The sequence below is a fragment of the Procambarus clarkii genome, chromosome 78 (genome assembly GCF_040958095.1).
Source record: "Procambarus clarkii isolate CNS0578487 chromosome 78, FALCON_Pclarkii_2.0, whole genome shotgun sequence".
NCBI classification, from domain to species: Eukaryota; Metazoa; Arthropoda; class Malacostraca; order Decapoda; family Cambaridae; genus Procambarus; species Procambarus clarkii.
This window is the reverse complement of record NC_091227.1, coordinates 17,664,502-17,690,262: the sequence shown is the minus strand read 5'-3', so window position 1 is coordinate 17,690,262 and position 25,761 is coordinate 17,664,502. Positions and strand designations below refer to the sequence as shown.

The 25,761-nt window shown below is 49.6% G+C and overlaps 1 protein-coding gene across 4 annotated transcripts in view; it reads right to left on the bottom strand.

Moving 5' to 3' along the window:
* Ddr (discoidin domain-containing receptor 2) overlaps positions 1 to 25,761 on the bottom strand; it is a 642,292-nt gene that overhangs the window by 539,883 nt on the left and 76,648 nt on the right. The window lies entirely within an intron of this gene.

Below are 25,761 nucleotides of genomic sequence, written 5' to 3'. Positions count from 1 at the left end.
ACAACCATACACCCCAAACATACACACCCCCAAACATACACACCCCCAAACATACACACCCCCAAACATACACACCCCCAAACATACACACCCCCAAACATACAACCATACACCCCAAACATACACACCCCCAAACATACGACTAATGTTACACTCACTATTCATACATTCAGCTTAAATTACTAATATAGTTTGTATATTTTTTTAATTAGAAACCCAAAATTTATATAATTGTGGGTGGCGAGCGTCGCCATGGCAACGACGGGCTTTTGTACCATTCGATATAAGTTCTGGAAACTGTGTTTGTTAATGTGATTTGATAGTGTAATTGTTTTGACAATTCTCCCCCTATATATATATGATTGTCTTTATTATTTGTATTTGTTTGACTGTCAACTTGCAGGAAGCAAAAGGCAATTTTCTTTACGTTAATGTTGCCTATTTAATGCCTTATTGGTTGCCATTAACGCAGTTTTATTGCGTTACTTGTTAACGCGTTGCTATCTAGTTCACCACTTCCGGTCATAATGAAATTTGTTAAGTTTAAAATCTCATTTATCACTCAGTCACCTAATGTTATCATGTAATTTAGATAACCTAATGTTATCATGTAATTTAGATAACCTAATGTTATCATGTAATTTACAGACGGCATTTCTCACTTTTTCAACACCCACCCACACACACACACACACACACGCGCGCGCGGGCTCGCACACGCACACTCAAGAGGACTTGTACAATTGCAGAAATGGTCAGAGAAATGGCTACTGGAGTTAAACTCGAGCAAATGTAAAGTTATGGAAATGGGATTAGGTGATAGGAGACCAAAGGAACAGTACATAATGAAGGGGAACAGCCTACCTGTTCAGTCCTGGATTGTGAGCAACAATTGGGCAGTTTACTTGACTTAATGCTTCAGTTTATCTACCAGTGTGTGAGAGTGAGAGAGAGACTGAGAGAAATAGCTATGAAAGAGAAAATTAGGTCGAGTTAATGAATAAGAAAATTAGACAAGCGACGATTAGAAAAGCGGGGTCCAAGAGCTAGGCTACAGGCACGAATAGGTAAACACACACGTAAACATATGGTGTTAATTTGACGGACTTTCCATCCGCTCTTTGTCAGATTAACAATGTTAACTTTACCCCTAAAACGTTTATACGAGACTAACATGCCAGCCTCCTTCTCCTCTGTCCCATCCCTCCCCTCACTCCTTTCCCTACTCTTTTGTTCCCTTCAGACCCCTTCCCCTTGACCCATCTCCCACTGCCCCCCTTCCCACACCCTCCCACTCAGCCCCCCCGCCCCCCACCCCCTCTCACATACCCTCCCCTGGCTTTTCACTCTCCCACAACCCCTTTCTTTCTCTTCACCTTAACGACCATTTTTCCCCCTCTAGCCATTACCTGATCAACCAGGCTGTGACTCATACGCAACCAGGAGGCCTGATCGAGGACCGGGCCGCGGGGATCTTGACCCCCGGAGTCAACGCAAGGTAAGGGGGCCCCGCCCCACCACCACCGATTTACCCCATCTGCCCCTTGTCATCCCTTCCACCCCTCCCATACCCGTCTCCCCTTCCCAGCACACACAAAGATTAATTTCCTTAACACACTAACAAGGCAATCTCCAAACAGCCTCACCCCTAATCTCCTCCATAATGCCACCCATGCACCCGCCCCCTCTCCCCCTCTCCCCACAATCCCTCCCCTCCCCAACCGACTCTCCCACAATGCCCTTAATTCCTAGCCTCCCCCCCCCCCGGCCACCCACACTGTTGACTTGCAGCTCTGTGTCACTTTTGACCAGCGGGGCGCGCTCAGAAGTGTGAAATATGTACATAAATATTGACAGTGACTGGAGTTTGAGAGGCTTCGTGGCGCTGCCCTCTAAATGGTTCCTTTTTGTCATCACAATTTTATTTATAGCTGCGTTGATAATTGGGGGTGTGGGGTGGGGTGGGGAGGGGGTGGGGGTGGGGGGTTTACACGACGATTAGAATTTGACGAGTAGGAGGGAAGAGTGGGAACTATCAGGGGTAAAGCGCCAAGATATTAAGACTATATAGCACTGGGAAGGGGTCAGGATAAGGAGTGAGGGATGGGACGGGGGGAAGGAATGGTGCCCAACCACTTTGGGACGGTCGGGGATTGAACGCCGACCTGCATGAAGCGAGGCCGTCGCTCTACAGAGAGAGAGAGAGAGAGAGAGAGAGAGAGAGAGAGAGAGAGAGAGAGAGAGAGAGAGAGAGAGAGAGAGAGAGAGAGAGAGTGAGAGAGCGAGCTACCAACAAAGTTTTCAAGACACGAGACTTGTAAGCAAAAGTGTAAATCCTGCTGCACTTCCACTTCGTTTCTCGCCTCCACCACCTTCTCTGTGGCTCCATTCTCAACATCTGCCTCATGCTCCTGCTGCTGCTGCTCCTGCTCCTCCTGCTGCTGCTGCTGCTGCTCCTCCTGCTGCTGCTGCTCCTGCTCCTGCTGCTGCTGCTGCTCCTGCTCCTCCTGCTGCTGCTGCTCCTGCTCCACGACCTGCTCCACGACCTGCCCCACGACCTGCCTCACGACCTGCCCCACGACCTGCCCCACGACCTGCACCACGACCTGCCCCACGACCTGCTCCACGACCTGCCCCACGACCTGCCCCGCCCATTATTGGATTACTTTAATAACTCATCAATATCCTATCTTCCCCTCCCGCCCTTTCCCACAATCTCTTCCTTCAACTATGTCAATAAACTACTGACCGAATGATACACACGTTTGCGTTAGTATATTTTCTACCCTCCTTCCCACCCTCCCTCCGAAGACGTCTCTCCTAACTTCAATCCTCTTCCTTCCTTCACTCTTCTGTTCCGTCCCGTCCCACCCCTCCCTCTGTCACCCCAACCCTCCTCTAGGTATCCGTCGCTCTCCAGACCCTGTGCCCAACTGGCAGCAGCAGCAGTTGAGGACTTGTTGATAGGTTCCCGGTATATGAGATGGAGTTTACTGCCAGGGAAGACCTGTGATTGCTCCGGATGCTTCGCCCATCATCTGATTTGACGGATTGCTCTTTGTCTCTAATTTTGTTTTGTTAGTCAACTTTGTTTTATAATCGGTCCTGTACACTGTGGGTGCCGCTGGGAGAGCTGGGTGCTGCTGCTGGGAGGGCTGGGTGCTGCTGCTGGGAGGGCTGGGTGCTGCTGCTGGGAGGGCTGGGTGCTGCTGCTGGGAGAGCTGGGTGCTGCTGCTGGGAGGGCTGGGTGCTGCTGCTGGGAGGGCTGGGTGCTGCTGCTGGGAGAGCTGGGTGCTGCTGCTGGGAGGGCTGGGTGCTGCTGCTGGGAGGGCTGGGTGCTGCTGCTGGGAGGGCTGGGTGCTGCTGCTGGGAGGGCTGGGTGCTGCTGCTGGGAGGCTGGGTGCTGCTGCTGGGAGGGCTGGGTGCCGCTGCTGGGAGGGCTGGGTGCTGCTGCTGGGAGGGCTGGGTGCTGCTGCTGGGAGGGCTGGGTGCTGCTGCTGGGAGGGCTGGGTGCTGCTGCTGGGAGGGCTGGGTGCTGCTGCTGGGAGGGCTGGGTGCTGCTGCTGGGAGAGCTGGGTGCTGCTGCTGGGAGAGCTGGGTGCTGCTGCTGGGAGGGCTGGGTGCTGCTGCTGGGAGAGCTGGGTGCTGCTGCTGGGAGAGCTGGGTGCTGCTGCTGGGAGGGCTGGGTGCTGCTGCTGGGAGGGCTGGGTGCTGCTGCTGGGAGGGCTGGGTGCCGCTGGGAGAGCTGGGTGCTGCTGCTGGGAGGGCTGGGTGCTGCTGCTGGGAGGGCTGGGTGCTGCTGCTGGGAGGGCTGGGTGCTGCTGCTGGGAGGGCTGGGTGCTGCTGGGAGGGCTGGGTGCTGCTGCTGGGAGAGCTGGGTGCTGCTGCTGGGAGGGCTGGGTGCTGCTGCTGGGAGGGCTGGGTGCTGCTGCTGGGAGGCTGGGTGCTGCTGCTGGGAGGGCTGGGTGCCGCTGGGAGGGCTGGGTGCTGCTGCTGGGAGGGCTGGGTGCTGCTGCTGGGAGGGCTGGGTGCTGCTGCTGGGAGGGCTGGGTGCTGCTGCTGGGAGGGCTGGGTGCTGCTGCTGGGAGGGCTGGGTGCTGCTGGGAGGGCTGGGTGCTGCTGCTGGGAGGGCTGGGTGCTGCTGCTGGGAGGGCTGGGTGCTGCTGGGAGGCTGGGTGCCTTACCTTATTACCATGGAGTATTTCCGGGGCTTAGCGTCCCCGCGGCCCGGTCATCGGCCAGGCCTCCTCGTTGCTGGACTGGTCAACCAGGCTGTTTGACGCAGTTGTTTCTGCCGCTGGTAGCCGACCCCGTACAGTAATAGAGCTCGAGGTACTGAGGGATAATCTATCATAATGTTATTTAACTGATTACTTGGGGTCTGCCCTAACCACTTGGGCTGGGCTGTAGCCCACTTTGTTCAACATCCTCTCAGCCAGTATAAGAAATATTGCCGGAACAACCGTGGACATCTCAAGAGAAAACTGGATAGTTTTCTTCAAGGAGTGCCGGACCAACCGGGCTGTGGTGGGTATGTGGGCCTAGTTTTGCTTGCGGAGGTTGAGTTTCGACTCTTTGGTCCCGCCTCTCAACCGTCAATCAACTGGTGTATAGATTCCTGAGCCTAATGGGCTCTATAATATCTACATTTGAAACTGTGTATGGAGTCAGCCTCCACCACATCACTGCCTAATGCATTCCATTTGTCAACAACTCTGACACTAAAAAAAGTTCTTCCTAATATCTCTGTGGCTCATTTGGGCACTCAGTTTCCACCTGTGTCCCCTAGTGCGTGTGCCCCTTGTGTTAAATAAACTGTCTTTATCTACCCTATCAATTTCCTTGAGAATCTTGAATGTGGTGATCATGTCCCCCTAACTCTTCTGTCTTCCAACGAAGTGAGGTTCAATTCCCGTAGTCTCTCCTCGTAGCTCATACCTCTCAGCTCGGGTACTAGTCTGGTGGCAAACCTTTGAACCTTTTCCAGTTTAGTCTTATGCTTGACTAGATATGGACTCCATGCTGGAGTGTGTGTGTGTGTGGGAGGAGGGGGGGGAGGCCCTCTGTCGTCAGCAGGGACCAGCCACCGACCTTATGAAGGTGTGAGCACTTAGTCTGATCCTGGTAAGACTTTCCCCGCTCTGTTTCCTGGTCTCTCTCTCTCAGTTGTTACTTCTCTCCTGTATTATCATCTCCAGCCTTCCCTATATTCCTCCATTTACTGTGTATCTTATCCAACCCTGCCTTACTCTCCCTCACCGGCCGTATCACTCAAGTTCCCAACACGGCTTCGGCAGCCCGTTTCCCCTCTTTTTGTTTAGTCTTCTGAATACCAATATTCAATTTTCCTCTCAGTTGCTCCCCTCAGCTGGTCCTCCAGCATCACCATCTGCTCCTCTGACCCCTCTCTCGGCCCATTTTTCCCACCTGGCCCATATAATCCCCTCTCTCTCTCTCCCCTCGGCTCTAACTTTAGAGCTAGGTCTTTCCTCCTGGTCCCTCACTCAGCCTCGGCCAGGTACAGGACGCCTCGCCCAGCCTCGGCCAGGTACAGGACGCCTCGCCCAGCCTCGGCCAGGTACAGGACGCCTCGCCCAGCCTCGGCCAGGTACAGGACGCCTCGCCCAGCCTCGGCATCTGGGTGATGTAGCGTTGTTCAGACGGCTGGGTGGTTTTCTAGCACGACAGTTTTTGGCCATAGATACGTCAAAATGCGAGGTGCTATAAAGAGAACAGGTTGCCAGGCCTGGTCTCTACTCCAACATAAGAAATAATTCACAAACGAGTTATATTTTGTTATCTGAAGGGAATCGCTCAGGCAGTAAACATCACACACTTCTTTTCAAGCTTTTATCATTACCCACTCAAACTTTGCCAGAAATGTCAGCTTGATAGTGAGCAAATATACATTTAGAGTGAGTGATGGTGAAGCAGGTCTCCGGAACAATAGTGCCACCAGGTGTATACTTGGAATTATCAAGGAATTACGCCACAAAATGATGCCTTTTTGACAACCATTTAAAAGCTTGAACTCTGAGGTAATGTTACATGAGCAGCGGGTTCAGAATAGCTGTGATCCGGGTCAGTTCCTGAAGCTGATTACTACAATACGGTGTTTTACCAATATATTTCACTACTCAAATTATAATCTAAACCTTTTTAAATTTACATGAAAAGTAATTTTGATTTTCACTACTTATTTACCGGTTCAGTCCAGCCAAAATTACAACGATTTCTATAAGTAGCTACGAATACTCCCTCTATATCTGACACGGAAACAGAAAAACCCAAAATGTGAAGTAGACAGATGCAAAAAAGAGAAAAAAATCAGACAAGATCTTAAAATAGGAGAAACTAAGGGAGAGGAGAGGGAGAAAATCTGCAGCTGTGATTGTAAACATGACAGACAAAAGAATAATACCTAGTATCAGCCAGGATGGTGAGGGGAGGGAGGGTGAGAGGGAGGGAGGGTGAGGGAGAGGGAGGGAGGGAAGGGGTAGGGGAGGGGAAGTTGGGTAGAGGGAGCCATGTGAAGGAAAAGGCGTCTTCACAAAAAAGATGGTCCATTTACTAATGAAAAAGATGGAGGAGCGAGAGAGTTGGAGAAGAGCTATATTACGAGTGGAAAAATGGAATGATGAAAGGAGAGGGAGAGGTGGAGAAAGGTGAGGGAGAAAGTGTGTGTGTGTGTGTGTGTGTGTGTGTGTGTGTGTGTGTGTGTGTGTGTGTGTGTGTGTGTGTGTGTGTGTGTGTGTGTGTGTGTGTGTGTCCAAGGGTGGAGGCCAGATGCTTGGCTAGGCTAGCCTCACCAACTTTGCAGGGGGACCAGCTTCGGGTATGGGACGGACATAGGGAGGCTGGTCTGGGGCCGGCCTTTGTTTAATGCTTCAAATATCACCGTGTAAACATGTGACTTTATATGACGTCTGAATTGAAGTCTCCGCCGTAGACGATGTGAAGGACGAGGAAGACGAGGAGGGGAGAAGAAAGTCGAGGGGGGGAAGGAGGAAGACGGGGGGGGGGAACACAAAGAGACGTAAACACAGAGAAGAGAATGAATAATTGTCACAAAAAGAGTAGTTACTGCCTGTAGACGACCAGCACGCAAAGTTCTCACCCCCCACCATCACCCCCATTGTCTCTCCCCACCCCCACCAACCCCCCCTCCCCACCTCGTTACTACATCACCTCCCTCATTACCCCATCGTCGTCCCCTCACAATCTTTGCCACCACAGTCCACCTCTGCTCCACCACCACTACCACTACCACCACCACCACCAGTCCACCACACGCGCACACTTCTCTCTATAGCCGCAAAAGACTTAAAATTAATCATAATTTACGGCAACTCTTTACTACTATTCATTACGAATTTTGTCGACAAAAATGTATATGCAAGAGTAGGTCACGCTGGTCTGGCGCCCCAGGCCGCTTCTGCTGCATGGCCGCCTGCGCTCGTTGTCCTGTGTACACACGCACACATACATAGGTGTGTGTGTGTGTGTGTGTGTGTGTGTGTGTGTGTGTGTGTGTGTGTGTGTGTGTGTGTGTGTGTGTGTGTGTGTGTGTATCAGTCGAGAGGCGGGACCAAAGAGCCAGAGCTCAACCCCCGCAAGCACAACTAGGTGAGAACAACTAGGCGAGTACACACACACACACACACAGGGTGCACAAATCAATCAGAGACTACCTCTCTGGCATGAAATAGAGGTTGATGGTGAGGGGTAAGACCTCAAAATGTATGGAGGTCAAAAACTGTGTTCCGCAAGGATCAACAATGGCAGAGTATTGTAACCTGCTGGGTTCACAGCTTGCATATTTGATTACAGACCCTCGGGGCGGTGCGCTACCTGGATACAGATCGACGCTGTAACCTGACGCAGCCTAACACAAAACTGAAAAAAATAGATACAGCGGAACAGTGAGTACGATACTTTAGGAAGTTTCGTGCAGCGCTGCCAAACGTCACGTTTCGACTGAAAATATAAACTGCCTAATTAATTCCAACCCAATTATAGCTACCAACACGGACGCAGCACAACCCAAGTTAACCCAACTTAACCTAATAATGTGCATTATTCCCAAAACTGTATGCTGAAAAAATATGTAACCCATTATCTTGGGAGAGGAAAGTGTAGAAGCAGGAAAATGAAAATTACATATAATTTTACCCAAAATCACCCTTTTTCCTGCTTGTTACCCAAATCCAATCCTAATCCCATCCGTCCAATCTCATCTTCTCCCATTCACATTCCGCCGTATCCCACCACCAATCCTTCCCCATCCTCCTATCAACAAAAACGATAAATAAACAATGACCCCCTGATTGGCAACGTCGAGCTGCCAGCTGGCTGAAGCTCCATGCCAGAAGGTCACACGTGCATCATTCATAAACATAGTCGTAAAAGTCTACATTCATCTGCTCGTTTTAGTATATGAATTACGTTATGAACTGGGCACTTTCATGCCTTATAACGAGCAGCCAGCTGAAGGCTTGTGAGTGAGTGAGAGTGAGTACGTGTACTCACCTAGTTGTGCTTGAGCTCTGCTCTTTCGGCCCGCCTCTCAACTGTCAATCAACTGTTTCTAACTACTGCTACTATTTTCTTTTCACAGGCCCGGAAATGGCCCGGGTACAGGCCCGGAAAGGGCCCGGGTACAGGCCCAGAAAGGGCCCGGGTACAGGCCCAGAAAGGGCCCGGGTACAGGCCCAGAAAGGGCCCGGGTACAGGCCCAGAAAGGGCCCAGGTACAGGCCCAGAAAGGGCCCGGGTACAGGCCCAGAAAGGGTCCGGGTACAGGCCCAGAAAGGGCCCGGGTACAGGCCCAGAAATGGCCCGGATACAGGCCCAGAAAGGGCCCTGGTACAGGCCCAGAAAGGGCCCGGGTACAGGCCAAGAAAGGGCCCGGGTACAGGCCCAGAAAGGGCCCGGGTACAGGCCAAGAAAGGGCCCGGGTACAGGCCAAGAACACACACGCGCCAGGAAGCAGCCCGTAGCAGCTGTCTAACTCCCAGGTACCTATGTACTGCTAGGTAACAGGGGGCATAGAGTGAAAGAAACTATGCCCAATGTTTCTCTCCGGCGCCAAGGATCGAACCCGGGACCACAGGATCACAAGTCCAGCGTGCTGTCCGCACGGCCGGCCGCCCCATCCCCTGTGTGGTTGAATATAAATAAGAGAACGATTCATTAATTGGATGAGATTTGGCAGCGACACAAGATCCTTGGGCTGGTGCCCCAACCCGTTCTCGCACTTTCGTATAGTCAATATTGACTTATTTAATTCGTGCATATGTGACATACTAAACATACTACTACATACTAAATATACTACATACTATTCACAATAAATTAGTATGTCACATATGCACTTATTTAATAAGTCAATATTGACTGTAAGAAAGTGCGAGAACGGGTTGGGTACCCAGATCACCTGTTAGGAGCACCAGAACCAGCTGTTAATGAGACCGAGGAGCCGAACCCATAACACAAGAGACCATATATTATTATTATTATTATACTAACGCACAACGAGAACTTTAACTTGATGTATCAAAGGGAAAATCAATTGGATATACATACTAGTCATAATATTAATATGGCCAGAAACCCGCGGAATTACGGAAGCCAGTATGGCAACAGCTGGCGACCAAACTGCCACTTCAACTGTTCCAAAATTGTGCAAATGAATTAATAACACAAAGTGCAGTTGTGGAACCCCACACAAAACTCTTCACAAGTTATGTGTAAAGCAAAATGGAATAAATACTCACGTGAATAGTGTCATTATTATTATTATTGTACGGTGCAATTATTACTGATAAACATTATTACGCACAATGTTTAACATATAATAACTATCACCCCTTCCCATTTTCTCTCTCTCTTCCTCTCCCTCTCTTTCCATTCCTCCCTCATCCTCTCTTCTCTCTCTATCATTCCCTCTGCCTCTCTTCCTCTCTCCATCCCTCCCTCACCCTCTCTTCCTCTCTCCATCCCTCCCTCACCCTCTCTTCCTCTCTCCATCCCTCCCTCTCCCTCTCTTCCTCTCTCCATCCCTCCCTCTCCCTCTCTTCTCTATCATTCCCTCACTCTCTCTCCCTCTCTTTCCATTCCTACCTTACCCTCTCCTCTCTCTCTATCATTCCCTCACTCTCTTCCTCACTCCATCCCTGCATCTCCCTCTTCCTCTCTCCATCCGTCCCTCACCCTCTCTTCCTTCCTCTGCCCCTAACCCTTAGCACTCACAAACTACCCCCCCCCCCCCATTAAGGGCCCATTATACCCCAACAGTCACTCACAAATTTAGAGAGTAAATTTTAAACCAAAAAGTGCTACAATTAACTGGTTAATGTTAAAGTGTAAGCTGGGTGCTGAGCACTTGACCTGGCCGGTAATGTGCTCACGTCTCTCTGCCACAGTGCACAACCACTCTGGTCGCCCTCTTCAACCTCACATTGTTCGGTTTCCAAGTTTAAGATTTTTCTTGTGTCTTTGAAGGCAAATTGTATTTGTTGTAGTTGTTAATGTTGTTGTTAAAGTAGTTTTGGTAGTGAACGTGTTTCATGCTGATGTTATGTGGTGTCTCTCACAACCAGGTGGCCACATAGAGCTTGTATAATCATTACATATTGAGTGTGTGGTCTCACCGCGTGAGCAAGCTGCATACTCAAGATGGGTCTCACGTAGGTTCTATATAGCATCCGGGAGGGTTGAGGGAGTGGGAGACTGATCAACAATGAGTGCTGACCTATCAGTTACTACGGGGGAGTCAGGTCAAGCTCCAGACCCCGCCTGCTGCCCTTGTAATGTGTATTGCGTTATACCTTACCTATTCCGACGGTCGAATTCTTTATCGAATCTGTCCTTGAAGTTGTGGATGGAGGTGGCTTCTACAGCTTCTAAAGGCAGGTCTAATCCACCCTCACTATTTCCGCTCAGTATCTTGTATATTGCGATCATATCTCCTCTGTTTCTTAACTCTAGGGTTGTGAAACGTAGTTCCCTTAACTTGTGTTCGAAGCTTAATTAACCCTGTTAATTATGGCGTTAATCTGTTGCAGATCTTTCTGCTTTTCAGTTTTGGTGTTATGTTTCACAAGGTGTGGATTCCATGTCGGCGCTGCATACTCCAATATTGGTCTGACGTAGGCTGTGCAGCTTGCTCTGAAATAATGTTGATGTATTTAAATGACGTTCTAGTGTTAGCCAGCGTCCCACACGCTGCCGATGTCACCTTGTTTGTGTGTGTGCCTCCGGTGTCTGTGATGAAATTACATTCAACTCCTAAATCTCTCTCACACACTCCTGCACTTACCTTCTCTTTATGGTGAAGATCCTTCCTTCCTCCCTGGCCTCCTGGGCCCCCCTGGCCTCCTTTATTCCTTTCCCATCTTCATTACCTTACACTTGTTGGGATTGAACGCCACCAGCCATTTGTTAGCCTACTGCTAGAGTTTGTCAAGATTTTCCATCATCGGGCGAGGGACCATCAGTAGGTGGGGACCATCAATGAACTAGTCCCCTCTTCCACCCCCCTCCCGTCCTCCCCATCTCATACACACTCCCCCCCTGTCTTTGTATACACTTGAAAGGAACACGGACACATACGTTAATATCTGTTCCATATCCCCCCCCCCCACACCTTCCTGTCTCGTATCTCCTCTCATTCTCCCACCTACCTTCCTTTCATTATTACTTCCTTCCCTTTTTTTCAATCCATTCCGTTTGCGTTATTTTTCCCCTTTACTTCCTTCGCTCCCTCCCTCCCTCACTCCCTCACACAAACCTCATAAATCGATGCCAGTGAGCTGCTGCAGGTCGAGTAGTGTTGACTGTCTTCAGTCCTGAGCTCCAGTATCACCACCACTACCACCACCACCACAACCACCACCACCACACCACCACCACCACCACCACCACCACCACTACCACCACCACAACACACCACCACACCAACACCCCACCACCATAACCACAACCACCACCACCACACCACCACCACCAACACACCCTCACCACACCACCACCACTACCACCACCACACCACCACCAACACCACCACCAACACTACCACTACCACCACTAACACACCACCACCACCACACCACCACCACCAACACACCCTCACCACACCACCACCACTACCACCACCACAACACACCACCACACCAACACCCCACCACCATAACCACCACAACCACCACCACCAACACCACCGCTTCAATCCCAGCAATAACAGCTCCACCATCCCCCAACCCCCATCCAAGACTATCTATGAACTAAAAAAATATAATACAAAGCAATTCAAGTCGCCATGGTGGATGTGTTTGTCCACACTGCCAGTTGCCGGGGATTATAACCCGTCGTACACGTCAACCAAATTATCGGACCGACACAAACACAACTTCTTGTTAAACTAAAAAAAAAGAGTCATTATTCTAGTTGCGTGAGGCATGGGGATTACCGTCGGTGCACGCGCGTGTCCACAAACCCCCGACGTGTGTTTTATTCACCCGTTGCGTGCGCCGACAAGATTATCAGACCGCCAAACGCGCGTGCCTCTAAACCCCAGAGTGTTTTAATTATTAAATAATGCGTGCGGCGCTGAAATCTGACCGATATACATCATATACCACAGCGAGCGTTGTATTCAACGCTGCGTGCTTCACTGTTGCGTGACGCAACTCTGCCTGCTTCACTGTTGCGTGACGCAACGCTGCGTGCTTCAGTGTTGCGTGACGCAACGCTGCCTGCTTCACTGTTGCGTGACTCAACACTGCGTGTCTCAGTAGTAATGCGTGCGTCAACGCTGCCTGCGCCAATGCTGAATGCGTCAACGCGCTGCAAGCTTCAATGCCACTTTGTAAGATTTTTTTAGATAAGATAAAAGAGACAGAGAAAGAGAGAGAGAGACAGAGAAAGAGAGAGAGACAGAGAGCCTCGAAGCGACAGAGAAAGGCAGGAGGCGAGACTTAAGAGGTCCTCTCTGCCTTGTTAGTGGAGACGGAAATGGTCGTTAGCGCGCGGTAACTGGCGCCGCAAGTACTGGTACGACCCGTTCATAGCACGACCTGCCACGAGGACGACCTGTCCCGAGGACGACCGGTTCATAACGAGAGCTGTCGCCCACAGATACACACGACCACCTTTCTGTCACGCAATTGTCACGACTACCAAAGTGTTTAGAGACCTTCCACCGTGACGTTGTAAGACATCGGGACACTAGGGGAGACGATATCAGACAGTGGACTCACTACACAGTGGGGGGACTCACCACACAGTGGGGGGGACTCACCACACAGTGGGGGGACTCACCATACAGTGGGGGGACTCACCACACAGTGGGGGGACTCACCACACAGTGGGGGGACTCACCACACAGTGGGGGGACTCACCATACAGTGGGGGGGACTCACCACACAGTGGGGGGACTCACCACACAGTGGGGGGACTCACCACACAGTGGGGGGACTCACCACACAGTGGGGGGACTCACCATACAGTGGGGGGGGGACTCACCATACAGTGGGAGGGACTCACCACACAGTGGGGGGACTCACCACACAGTGGGGGGACTCACCACACAGTAGGGGGGACTCACCACACAGTGGGGGGACTCACCACACAGTGGGGGACTCACCACACAGTGGGGGGACTCACCACACAGTGGGGGGACTCACCACACAGTGGGGGGACATCACCATACAGTGGGGGGACTCACCATACAGTGGGGGGACTCACCACACAGTGGGGGGACTCACCACACAGTGGGAGGACTCACCACACAGTGGGAGGACTCACCACACAGTGGGAGGACTCACCACACAGTGGGGGGGGGACTCACCACACAGTGGGGGGGACTCACCACACAGTGGGGGGGACTCACCACACAGTGGGGGGACTCACCACACAGTGGGGGGGACTCACCACACAGTGGGGGGGGGGGACTCACCACACAGTGGGGGGACTCACCACACAGTGGGGGGACTCACCACACAGTGGGGGGGACTCACCACACAGTGGGGGGGACTCACCACACAGTGGGGGGACTCACCACACAGTGGGGGGGACTCACCACACAGTGGGGGGACTCACTACACAGTGGGGGGACTCACTACACAGTGGGGGGACTCACCACACAGTGGGGGGACTCACCACACAGTGGGGGGGACTCACCACACAGTGGGGGGGGACTCACCACACAGTGGGGGGACTCACTACACAGTGGGGGGACTCACCACACAGTGGGGAGACTCACCACACAGTAGGGGGACTTACCACACAGTAGGAGACTCACCACACAGTGGGGGGACTCACTACACTGTGGGGGGACTCACTACACAGTGGGGGGACTCACCACACAGTGGGGAGACTCACCACACAGTAGGGGGACTCACCACACAGTAGGAGACTCACCACACAGTGGGGGGACTCACCACACAGTAGGAGACTCACCACACAGTAGGAGACTCACCACACAGTATGGGGACTCGCCACACAGTATACACACAAGAGCAGGAAAATACCGATCTGATAACAACCCAATTCACAACATATCTGGTAATGACTACACTCTTGTCCCCCGACGACCCGACTCCCCCGACTCCCCGACTTCCTCGTACTGGTTACTTAAGCCCCGATTAACCGAGATTCTTCACACTAAAACTGCTAAGGCCACATTCCAAGACATTCCCGGAATTCCAAAAGGATTGGGAGCCGCTGCCGCTGTTGGAATGTTGCCTTGCTCCCCGCTCTCTCCCATACCATCCCCCCCCTCTCTCCCTCTCCCTCATTCCTACCCCCCCCCCCCACTCCTCTCCCATCCGTGCCGCCCCCCCTCTCACCGCCCCCCCCACCCCTCCGTCACCCTGCGCAAGGATTTGTTGGTAGATGAATAATAAGAATGAGAACTATATACTATAGCTATAAGAACTATAGAACTATACCAACTATAAGAATGTTGGTAGATGAAGCGTGATTGGCGTCCGTGCGAAGCGTGGCAATGTCGGGGTCGAGGGTTCAAGCCCATCTCACAGCCCTAATGAAATTCCTCATCTATTTACTGCTAGGTGAACAAAGGCATTAGGTGAAAGGAAACCATTTCTGTCCTGCGCGGGAATCGAACCCGGGATCCCAGGTTGAGAATCGAGAACGAAGGGAATGGAGTAAAGAGAGAGGGAAAGCAAACAGAAGGGAAGGGAAGTATCAGGGGGAAAATGCCAAGCCATTACGACTATATAGCACTTGGAAGGGTAAGGATAAGGATTTGGGATGGGACGGGCTTCGAAAGGAATGGTGCCCCAACCACTTGGACGGTCGGGGATTGAACGCAGACCTGCATGAAGCGAGTTAGTGTATTACACAACCGACTTATTTATCTTCCCTCTCACTCACCAACACTCACTATTCACCCGTTCTCTTCCATCTCCCTCACTCCAACAATACTCTCCCGCATCCTTCCCTCTAAACCTCTCACCCTCCATCTCTCCCTCACTGCCTTCTTGCCTCTCCCTCCCTCCCTGCACCTCACCCAGGACGTCAGAACTCCCTCCAAATGGTCACTCTCCCTAGTGCTTCTGCTGCTCGGAATAGCAATACTGTACCACGAAAAAATGCCATGGAGGGAGGGTGGAAGGAATCGTAAGGAGAGGCAGAATATAATAAAGACCATGGGAGAGACACAAGGAGAAACAATGAGACTCCCTCATCCACAACCCACACCATCTCTCGTGTGGGACATGACCAAATGCTTTCTGCCGACCAAGGAATATGCAGTCTACCCCACAACTCTGTAATCTGATTTCTGCCATCGTGTGTGTGTGTGTGTGTGTGTGTGTGTGTGTGTGTGTGTGTGTGTGTGTGTGTGTGTGTGTGTGTGTGTGTGTGTGTGTGTGTGTGTGTGTCGCGAGTATCCACATAGCGTACGTGCAAAACGGTTGACTATATCTTCATGTTCCTTCGGATGTACATGTGTAAGTTCACTCATGTGTACACGGATGCTCAGTGGAGTGTACTACCATGTGCAGTCATGTGTACACGTGGGCTCCCAGCCGTGTGCACACGTGAAAGTAAATATATGAACGTTTTCTGTTTTGATGGTCACTCACACACTCACACACACACACACACACACACACACACACACACACACACACACACACACACACACACACACACACACACACACACACACACACGCACACACAACGGGTAGATAAAGCCAGATTACTTAACACAAGGGGCACACGCACTAGGGGACACAGGTGGAAATTGAGTGCCCAAATGAGCCATAGACACATTAGAAATAATTCTGTTAGTATCAGAGAAGTTGAAAAACGGAATGCACTAGGAAGTGATGTGGTGGAGGCTGACTCCATACACAGTTTCAAGTGTAGATATGATAGAGCCCAATAGGCCTAGGAACCTGTACACCAGTTGATTGACAGTTGAGAGGCGGGACCAAAGAGCCAGAGCTCAACAAACTCAACAACACACACACAAAAGGTGGAAGCTGGAAATTCAGAAGAATGCCCAAAACAGAACAAAATATTCTGGATAGACTTTTATTATTGACGATAAAGTGGCAGATGCAAGTCAATGCAGAAAACGAAGTGTTTTGAGCCCTATATCAGCGTGTTCTCTTCACTTGCCACTACGTACAAAATCTAACCTCCTAACCTAACCTAACCAGACACGAACAAATCCAAGCCTCCCAAGCTATCACATATATAATGGTTACCCTTGTAAATGGTCGGTCACGTCTGTGGCAGGGGAAAAATACTATGTACAGAAAACGTAGATATTTGCTAGCCGTTACTTTTCACAGAAAGGTTGCATTAGTAACGTTGATTGCCATAACGTACAAAACGCAACCAATTAGTTGAGCGAACGGGTTGGTTCACATAGCCTCCAGGGGCCAGATTCACGAAGTAGTTACGCAAGTACTTACGAACCTGTTCATCCTTTATCTTTGGCGGCTTTGTTTACAATTATTGAACTGTTAATGAGCTCCGAAGCACCAGGAGGCTGTTTATGACAATAACAACAGTTGATTGGCAAGTTTTCATGCTTGTAAACTGTTTAATAAATGTAACCAAAGCCGTCAAAGATTGAGGAAAGATGTACACGTTCGTAAGTGCTTGCGTAACTGCTTCGTGAATCAGGCCTCAGGCTTGGTGCTCTCTCTCGTTAGTTATTGACTTATCATCAGGTTATCAGCAGGACAAATGTTGCAACTGACAAATGTGAACTCAAGATAAGGGAGCCACGAGTAGTAGAGTTATTATGCCGACAGTAAACAGGTAGAGGGAACAAGGCAATGATGACAGTGAGGGATCCAACCCGTTCTCCCACTTTCTTACAGTCAATATTGACTTATTAAATAAGTGCATATGTGACATACTAATTTATTGTGAATATTTTAGTTTACCTTGAAAAGCTTCATAGAAAACACCGACCTTACCTAACCTTCTTAGTATGTTAAGATAAGCATCTTATTGCTTCGTAATTACAATTATTACTGTGTGTGTGTGTGTGTGTCTTCTTAGTATGTTAAGATGCTTATCTTAACATACTAAGAAGGTTAGATAAGGTCGGTGTTTTCTATGAAGCTTTTCAAGGTAAACTAAAATATTCAAAATAAATTAGTATGTCACATATGCACTTGTTTAATAAGTCAATATTGACTATACGAAAGTGCGAGAACGGGTTGAGGGATCACATCAAGACCTGTGTGTAATAAGGCCTCTTGGATGCTCCCGGACGCAAGTTCGAATCCTCGTCACGGCTCTTGTAGATTTGTTCAAGGCATTGGAATTTGATTTTCAGCGTTACTTTGACATAAATTCACATGAATATAAAAAGGGTGGCAGAGTTAATCCCAGGAATCAAAAACCTCCCTCGTGGACAGATATTAGAAAAGCCTAATTTACATGTTCCGAAAAGGCGAAGAGTGGGACTGACTGAAGCATATATATGTGGATTAAGGACTAACAAAGGGCATAGTAATAATATGTTAAATATAAAAACAAAATAGAACACGAAACTAAGGACATAAATTGGATTAAGTTTAGATTCAGGAAAGACCTGGGTAAATACTGGCTTGGAAATAAGATGGTTGATGTATGGAGCAAATTATAGGGCAACACAGTAGACGTGAGAGCGCTGGAGTGTTTCAATCGCAGGTTAGACGCACATATATAAACGAGTCTGGATGGGTTATATATATATATATATATATATATATATATATATATATATATATATATATATATATATATATATATATATATATCATAATGGGTGGGTAGTGATAATGGTAGTGAGTCAAGGGTGGTGTAGGGTTGTTATAATGGTAACGAATGGGATGTTGTGAGGTAGTTAATGGTAGATACAAAGATCAGGGAAGTAATGAGATGCTGCAGTAATGGTGACCATGATAGATTAGAGCAAGGTATCATGGTAAGAGAAGAGAGAGCATGAGGGGGGAAGAGGGGGGATGGAATGAGAGACGGGATAGAGAGGGAGAGGGAGGGGAAAGCCAAGAGAAAAGGGAGATGGAAGAGGGAAGTGACGGACACCTCAAACAATTACTTGGCCTATGTATTGACCACACCTTGTTCTCTCTCCCTTTTCTCTCCCTCAATTCCCTCACTCTCCCTCCCTTCCCTCCCTTCCCTCACTCTCCCTCCCCTCCCATCACCTCAGGAAGAATGCAATACCCAAAGACCAAACCTCGGTGGACCTGGAGTATACCTGGAGTAGATCGAGAGTTGTTCTACTCCCCAAGTCCGGTCTAGGAGAGTAGAACTAATCTAAGCTTGTCTTGGGATAACTTATTGGGGTTTTCTCCGCTTATTTTCTTCCCTTTCCCATCTACCTTCAGCTTACCTTACACTCTTATTCAGTCCCTTCTCTTTCCCTCCCTCTATCTCTCCGTCCCATTCTCGTCTAGCGCCTCTCTCCTGGGTTTCTTCTACCCCATTTTTATCATAATTTATCCCCCCTTCCCGCGGTCATAAAGCCCGTTATTGTTTCTGGCTCCCTCCCCGTCTCCTCCCTTTATCACCCTACCTACCTACCTTCCTCCCTATCTAGTGTTACCGTTTTCTTGGTCTCCCTTCCTCGCGTCTACTTTCTTTATCACCCCCTTCCTACCTACCAACTATCCTATCTACTTTCCTACCTACTAACGTCTCTACCATCCAACCTACCTATCTACCTACTTTCCCCCCCTTAAGGGCAATTACCTGTCCGCTATACCCTACATTTACTTCTCTCTCTCTCTTAATCTTGCCAAACTCCCTCCCCTCTCCCCCTGTACCATGTAAAGGTACAAGGATAGAAGGCAGGGCATGAAGAGCTAAACCTTACTTCCTCACCAATAGGTAAGTACCTCTACCCCTCTACCTCTCCCCTTGCCCGCTGACAATGGTAGTAGCCGAAGACCTCCCTGAGCTAATTAGAGGGGTCGCCGATTGCCCCTCGCACGATACTCATTTGTTTCCCCTCTTCGCTTGCCGGTCACGTGCGCCTCACCGTTATTTTCAAACCTGTCACCCGCCACGCCCGCCAACCGCCTTTACTTTTAAATTCATCAATCCCTTCACTGGCCGCTGGGCCTTACACTGTCATGCCTCTCTCCTACGGAACAACACTTATACGTGTTATTTACAAACTTTCAAGGTCAGTAACAATCATTTACAACCTATGGAGAAATAGGTTCATTGTCATTATCTAAAAGAAATAATTTTCATTGCAAAATATAAGATAAATATATGATTTTTACTTGCTTAAAACTTAGTAGCGCTTTCTCAGAGCATGAGTGTGTCAAGATCCCTGTGAGCGGCATCAGTCTCCCTCTGTTTTGATTTTCTTATTAATTTTTGTATCATCTGCAAACACTGATATGAAGAAGTTAATTTCCTGTGTGTTTGTGTGTGTGTGTGTGTGTGTGTGTGTGTGTGTGTGTGTGTGTGTGTGTGTGTGTGTGTGTGTGTGTGTACGCGCGTGTATTTACTATTTGTGTCTGCAGAACCGAGCGATTAGCTCTTGGGCCCCACCTTTTCAACCATATATTTTTCCTCTATTATTTCTAATACATATTTCTCTTTAACACGCGCGCGCGCAAACACAGGAAGCAGCCCACAGCAACTGCCTAACTCCCAGGTACTACCTATTTACTGCTAGGTGAACAGGCGCATCAGGGTGAAAGAAACTCTGTCCATTTGTTTCCGCCTCGGCCGGGAATCGAACCCGGGCCCTTAGGAGTATGACTTGGGATTGGGTGGTTATAGATAGGAGCTGCCTCGTATGGGCCAATAGGCCTTCTGGAGTTACCTTTGTTCTGATGTTCTTATAACTTCCGATCGCTGTCCACTCAGCCGCGAGGCCTCTTGTGTACTCACCTAATTGTGCTTGCGGGGGTTGAGCTCTGGCTCTTTGGTCCCGCCTCTCACGGGTGCGCGTGTGTGCGTGTGTTGGGATAAGTAACATGAACATAATATGCACATTTTACCCTTTAAACAATCCTTGCCTAAGAGCTGCGTGAACAGCGCCTCTGGCGGCACCCACCGACAACTCTAATCTACCTGTACACCTGTGTGAAAAACGTGTCACTACCCAAAATATATAGTTTGCTCAAAAAAGAAACTTTTGCTTAATAAAAAAGATAATTTGCTATAACTAAATGTAACAAATTCAATTTGTTGTGTTTTTATTTCTCAGCGGCTGCCACCACCATGAGCTGCTGTCAGTGCCACCATTACCTCCAGCAGAGTCCCTAGCTATGGTCTCTTGGCACTCTCCAGGGGCCCCTGGCACTAGTCATGGTCTCTTGGCACTCTCCAGGGGCCTCCTGGCACTAGTCATGGGCTCTTGGCACTCTCCAAAACCCCTGACAGAAGCCATGGGACTCTTGGCACTCTCCAGGGCCCCTGGCACTACCATGGTCTCTTGACAGTCTGTAGTGCCAATAATACTCTCCATGGCCCTTGACACTGAAAATCCCATTAAACCAATATGGAAAAAGCAATTACAGGCATGAAACGATTGGACTGCTGTCCTCGGTGTAACTAATGTGCAAGGAAATATTAATTGAGTACAAACAATTACAGCAATATAATTGATATATTAAAAGTAAGAAAAGTGGACCACAAGGCATAAATACGTTATCTAAACCCCCCCAGTTACTTTACTGTGAGGTTGGTCAGTTATCACCCCCTTCCTTAACCTGTCCCCCCCTCAACCCTAGCCTGTACCCCCTCCCTTAACCTGTTCCCCCTTAACCCCAGCCTGTACCCCCTCCCTTACCCTGCCCCCCCTCAACCCCAGCCTGTACCCCCCCCCCTCCCTTTACCTGTCCCCCCCCTCAACCCTAGCCTGTACCCCCCTCCCTTAACCTGCCCCCTCAACCCTAGCCTGTATCCCCCCTCCCTTAACCTGCCCCCCTCAACCCTACCCTTAACCTGTCCCCCCTCAACCCCAGCCTGTACCCCCCCCTCCCTTAACCTGCCTCTAACCCCCGCCTAACAACCCCACCTGTCTCCATACACTCCCATGTTTGCCTGCTCACAACCAATTCAACCTCCTACCTCCTATCCTCGTGCCTTATTAACACTTTCCTCCCCATTTCTACGCCTCCATGACATAACCCCCCTCCCCCGCTCGCCCTCCTCCCCTAACTCAACCTCATCCCCCCCCATCTCTCCGTCCCCATCCCCCCACTACCCCTCCTCAAGACAAAAGTCAGAAAGAAACATCCAGTAGCAGCATGTTGTTGTTGTTGTTAAAGATTCGCTACCTGGAACAAAAAATTCCAAGTAGCACGGGCTATGGTGAGCCCGTAGTGGATAATCAGTAGCAGCAGTCTTAGAGAACTAAAGGTCAATATTAGTACAAGTTGTATGGAGCGGTGATGAGACCAGCGGTGACCCAGACTGGTCGTGGGGGGGCGGGGAGGGGATAGGTCATTACTACACACAATTAATTAACCGAAAGTGGGGATGGAAGGAGAGAGAAATTAAGCCCCCCAACACACACAGGGGAGACATGATTACCACATACAAAATTCTCTGGGGAATAGTGAGGGCAGGCAAGGACTATTTAGCAAGGGGTGGAAGAAGGGGCCACAGATGGAAGCAGAGTACCCAAATGAGCCACAGAGACATTAAATCTAATTTGTTCAGTGTCAGGATTGTCAGCAAATTGAATGATCACAAGTGAAGTAGCGGAGGCCTACTCCATACACAGCTTCAAATATAGCTAGGATAGGCTCTATCCGGCTCTAACCGGCTCGGGTAGGCTCCTGACCTTATACACCATTAGATTGAGAGTCGAGAGGCGGGACCCAAGAGCCGTGGATAATCCTCCACAAAACAATTACCTCCACTTGATGAGCGCGCGGTCACTCACTCGCGCGCGCAAACACCCACCCACTCACACCTGTTATTACCTAACAGACAGGTGTCAGAGAGTGACAGTGAGGGGCGAGGAGTCGGCCTGGTGGAGAGTAAGCAAGCGGGCTGCCTCAAGGATCACTCCTGGGTCCCATACTACTCTTAATTTATGTAAACGACTTGACTTCAGCAGTTGAGTTTTATATCGATGTTTGCAGATGATGCAAGACTAATGAGGAGGGCTGAGCCAGATGACGACTAAGATTCTCCAGGATGACTTGAACAGGTTGCAGAGATGGTGCCAGAAATGGCTGCTAGAGTTCAACACCAGCAAGTGTAAGATGACGGAAAAGGGATCAGGAGTCAGGAGACCATAATGTCAATAAACGTTTAAGAAAAACTACCTCCATATAACTAGAGAAAACGACCTGAGTGGACATAACACCAAACCCAACTCCAGAGGCTCATATAAATAGAATAACGTCAGCAGCATACTCTACTCTGGCAAATGTCAGAACATCCTTCAGAAGCTGGAGTAAGGAGGCTTTTAGATCACTGTATACCACCTGTGTGAGGCCAGTCTTAGAGTACGCCGTATCATCTTGAAGCTCCCATCTTAAAAAAAAACATAAGGAAGCTCGAAAAGTTGCAGATGCACACGCACGCACGCACACTCTTGCGCCTATTGGGCTCTAAATGTATCTGTACACCAGTTGATTGACAGTTGAGAAGCGTCACCAAAGGGCCAGAGCTCAACCCCCGCAAGCACAACTAGGCGAATACAACTAGGCAAGTACACAAGCACACACCCCACTTAACCCCCAGATACAAATTTATTGCCAAGTGAACAGAGGCATTGCCCTTAATGCTTCTATCCTGTCACGGAAATTGGCAAAACAGAAGCACTTGGGCAATGTTTCGTTTCGCCTGAGTTTCACCTTGCAGGCAGCTTCTTGGAGATAATCAGTAGTTGGCATTGTAGATATGATCGACAAAATAACTCTGGATTCATTACAATATACAACCGGCCGTGGGAAAGGCAGGGTCCAAGAGCTAAAGATCCCGATTCTGCAGGCACAAATAGGTGAATACACGAGCGCAGAGAACGGAAAAAATTAAGAAAAGTCTCCAAGACATTTACAGCTAATTCCCAAGTCTGTGCACGCCCCTTCCTCCCCCCCCCCCCATCTGACCACTCACCCCCCCCCCCCCCGCCACACTAACAAAGTAACGAGAACAAATGAATAGCGATAAGCGCCCCACTCCCTCCCTCCCTCCCTCCTGCCGCTAACCCCCCATCACAGGCCGCTCCGCCACGCTCTCCTGTTTTCTTATACAACTTTATTGACAGCTGGTTAACAAGCACTTTATACTTATCTTTATTATTAGTAATATTAATATTTTTCGTTCAGATATTGGAGCCCAAGAAAACAGGCCTAGTATGCCACGCAAGGCAACTGTGCCAAATGTGTACCAGGCCACGCAAGGCAACTGTGCCAAAGGTGTACCAGGCCACGCAAGGCAACTCTGCCAAAGGTGTACCAGGCCACGCAAGGCAACTGTGCCAAAGGTGCACCAAGCCACGCAAGGTAACTGTGCCAAAGGTGTACCAAGCCACACAAGGCAACTCTGCCAAAGGTGTACCAAGCCACGCAAGGTAACTCTGCCAAAGGTTTACCAAGCCACACAAGGCAACTATGCCAAAGGTGTACCAAGCCACACAAGGCAACTCTGAAAAAGGTGTACCAAGCCACACAAGGCAACTCTACCAAAGGTGCACCAGGCCACACAAGGCAACTCTGCCAAAGGTGCACCAGGCCACACAAGGCAACTCTACCAAAGGAGCACCAGACCACACAAGGCAACTCTACCAAAGGTGCACCAGACCACACAAGGCAACTCTACCAAAGGTGCACCAGACCACACAAGGCAACTCTACCAAAGGTGCACCAGACCACACAAGGCAACTCTACCAAAGGTGCACCAGGCCACATAAGGCAACTCTACCAAAGGTGCACCAGACCACACAAGGCAACTCTACCAAAGGTGCACCAGACCACGCAAGGTATACTTTGTGTGTCATGCTTTATCAATATTGTATTAAATATGTCAACATGTTCCTCATTATACATATAAAACCAATATTATATTATTTAATTATATTATTCTTTAAGAATGTCCATTATACTTCCTTTGTATGAACACTGTAACCTAGTTACAGTAACTCCATCCAGGGGGCTTCTGCAACACGCCATCCAGGGGGCTTCTGCAACACGCCATCCAGGGCTGATGGATGTAAATTGCAACATGCCTGCTGCAAGGTCTACAAATTTACACAGTAGAACAACATACTGGAGCGAAAGGTACGGAAGGAAATGCAGAATAGAACCATTGAGGAGTAGAGGTGACATAGGCACAGAGAACACTGAACATCAGAGGTATACAACTGTTCCCAGCAAGCATTACAAATATTGCCGGAACAAAGGTGGATGTATTCAAGGGGGTACTTACCTAAGTTCTTGCAAGAAGTGCCGGACCAACCGGGCTGTGGTGGATATGTGGGCCTGCGGGCCGCTCCAAGCAACAGCCTGGTGGACCAAACTCTCACAAGTCAAGCCTGGCCTCGGGCTGGGCTTGGGGAGTAGAAGAACTCCCAGAACCCCATCAACCAGGTATGCTCCAGGTCAGGGCCCGCCAGAGGTCAGGGCCAGCCAGAGGTCAGGGCCAGTCATAGGTCAGGGCCAGTGTCACACCCTAAGCCTGTGATCACTCCATTCCCCCTTTAAGATGACTAATATAAACGAGTATAGAAACGCTATGACATTTTATCCTCATATTACAGCTGGTCATCTAGATCTGCCACTCCGTAAACAATATAACTGCTGTGCCTAGCCAGAAGCGTACGAACCCAAGCAGCCCACCTACCCTATCGAGAACCTACATAGAAAACGTCAATATTGCGGTGCTTTAGTTTTTAATAATTCGTCACATTTTTAACGAATCTGACTATTCTGAACAGAACGAGATTAAACAGGTGAGAGGACGGGTCCCTTCTCCCCTTCTCCTTACCTCACCCCTTCCCCTCCTTTACCCCTCTCCCCCTACTTCCCTTCCCCCTCACTGCCCTCCGTACACCCAGCACCTTGCCCTTCATGGTTCCCCTCGCGAGGGTCAATAGTGCTCCATCTGTTACCTGGTCACCATCTTCCCCTCACCCGGTGCTCCTTAACTCCAGACCCTCTAACACAGCTAAGACGGAGGGAGAGGGGAGAGAGAGCAAGAGAGCAAGAGAGAGAGCGAGAGCGCAAGAGAGAGAGTGAGAGAAAGAGCAAGAGAGAGAGCAAGAGAGAGCGAGAGAAAGA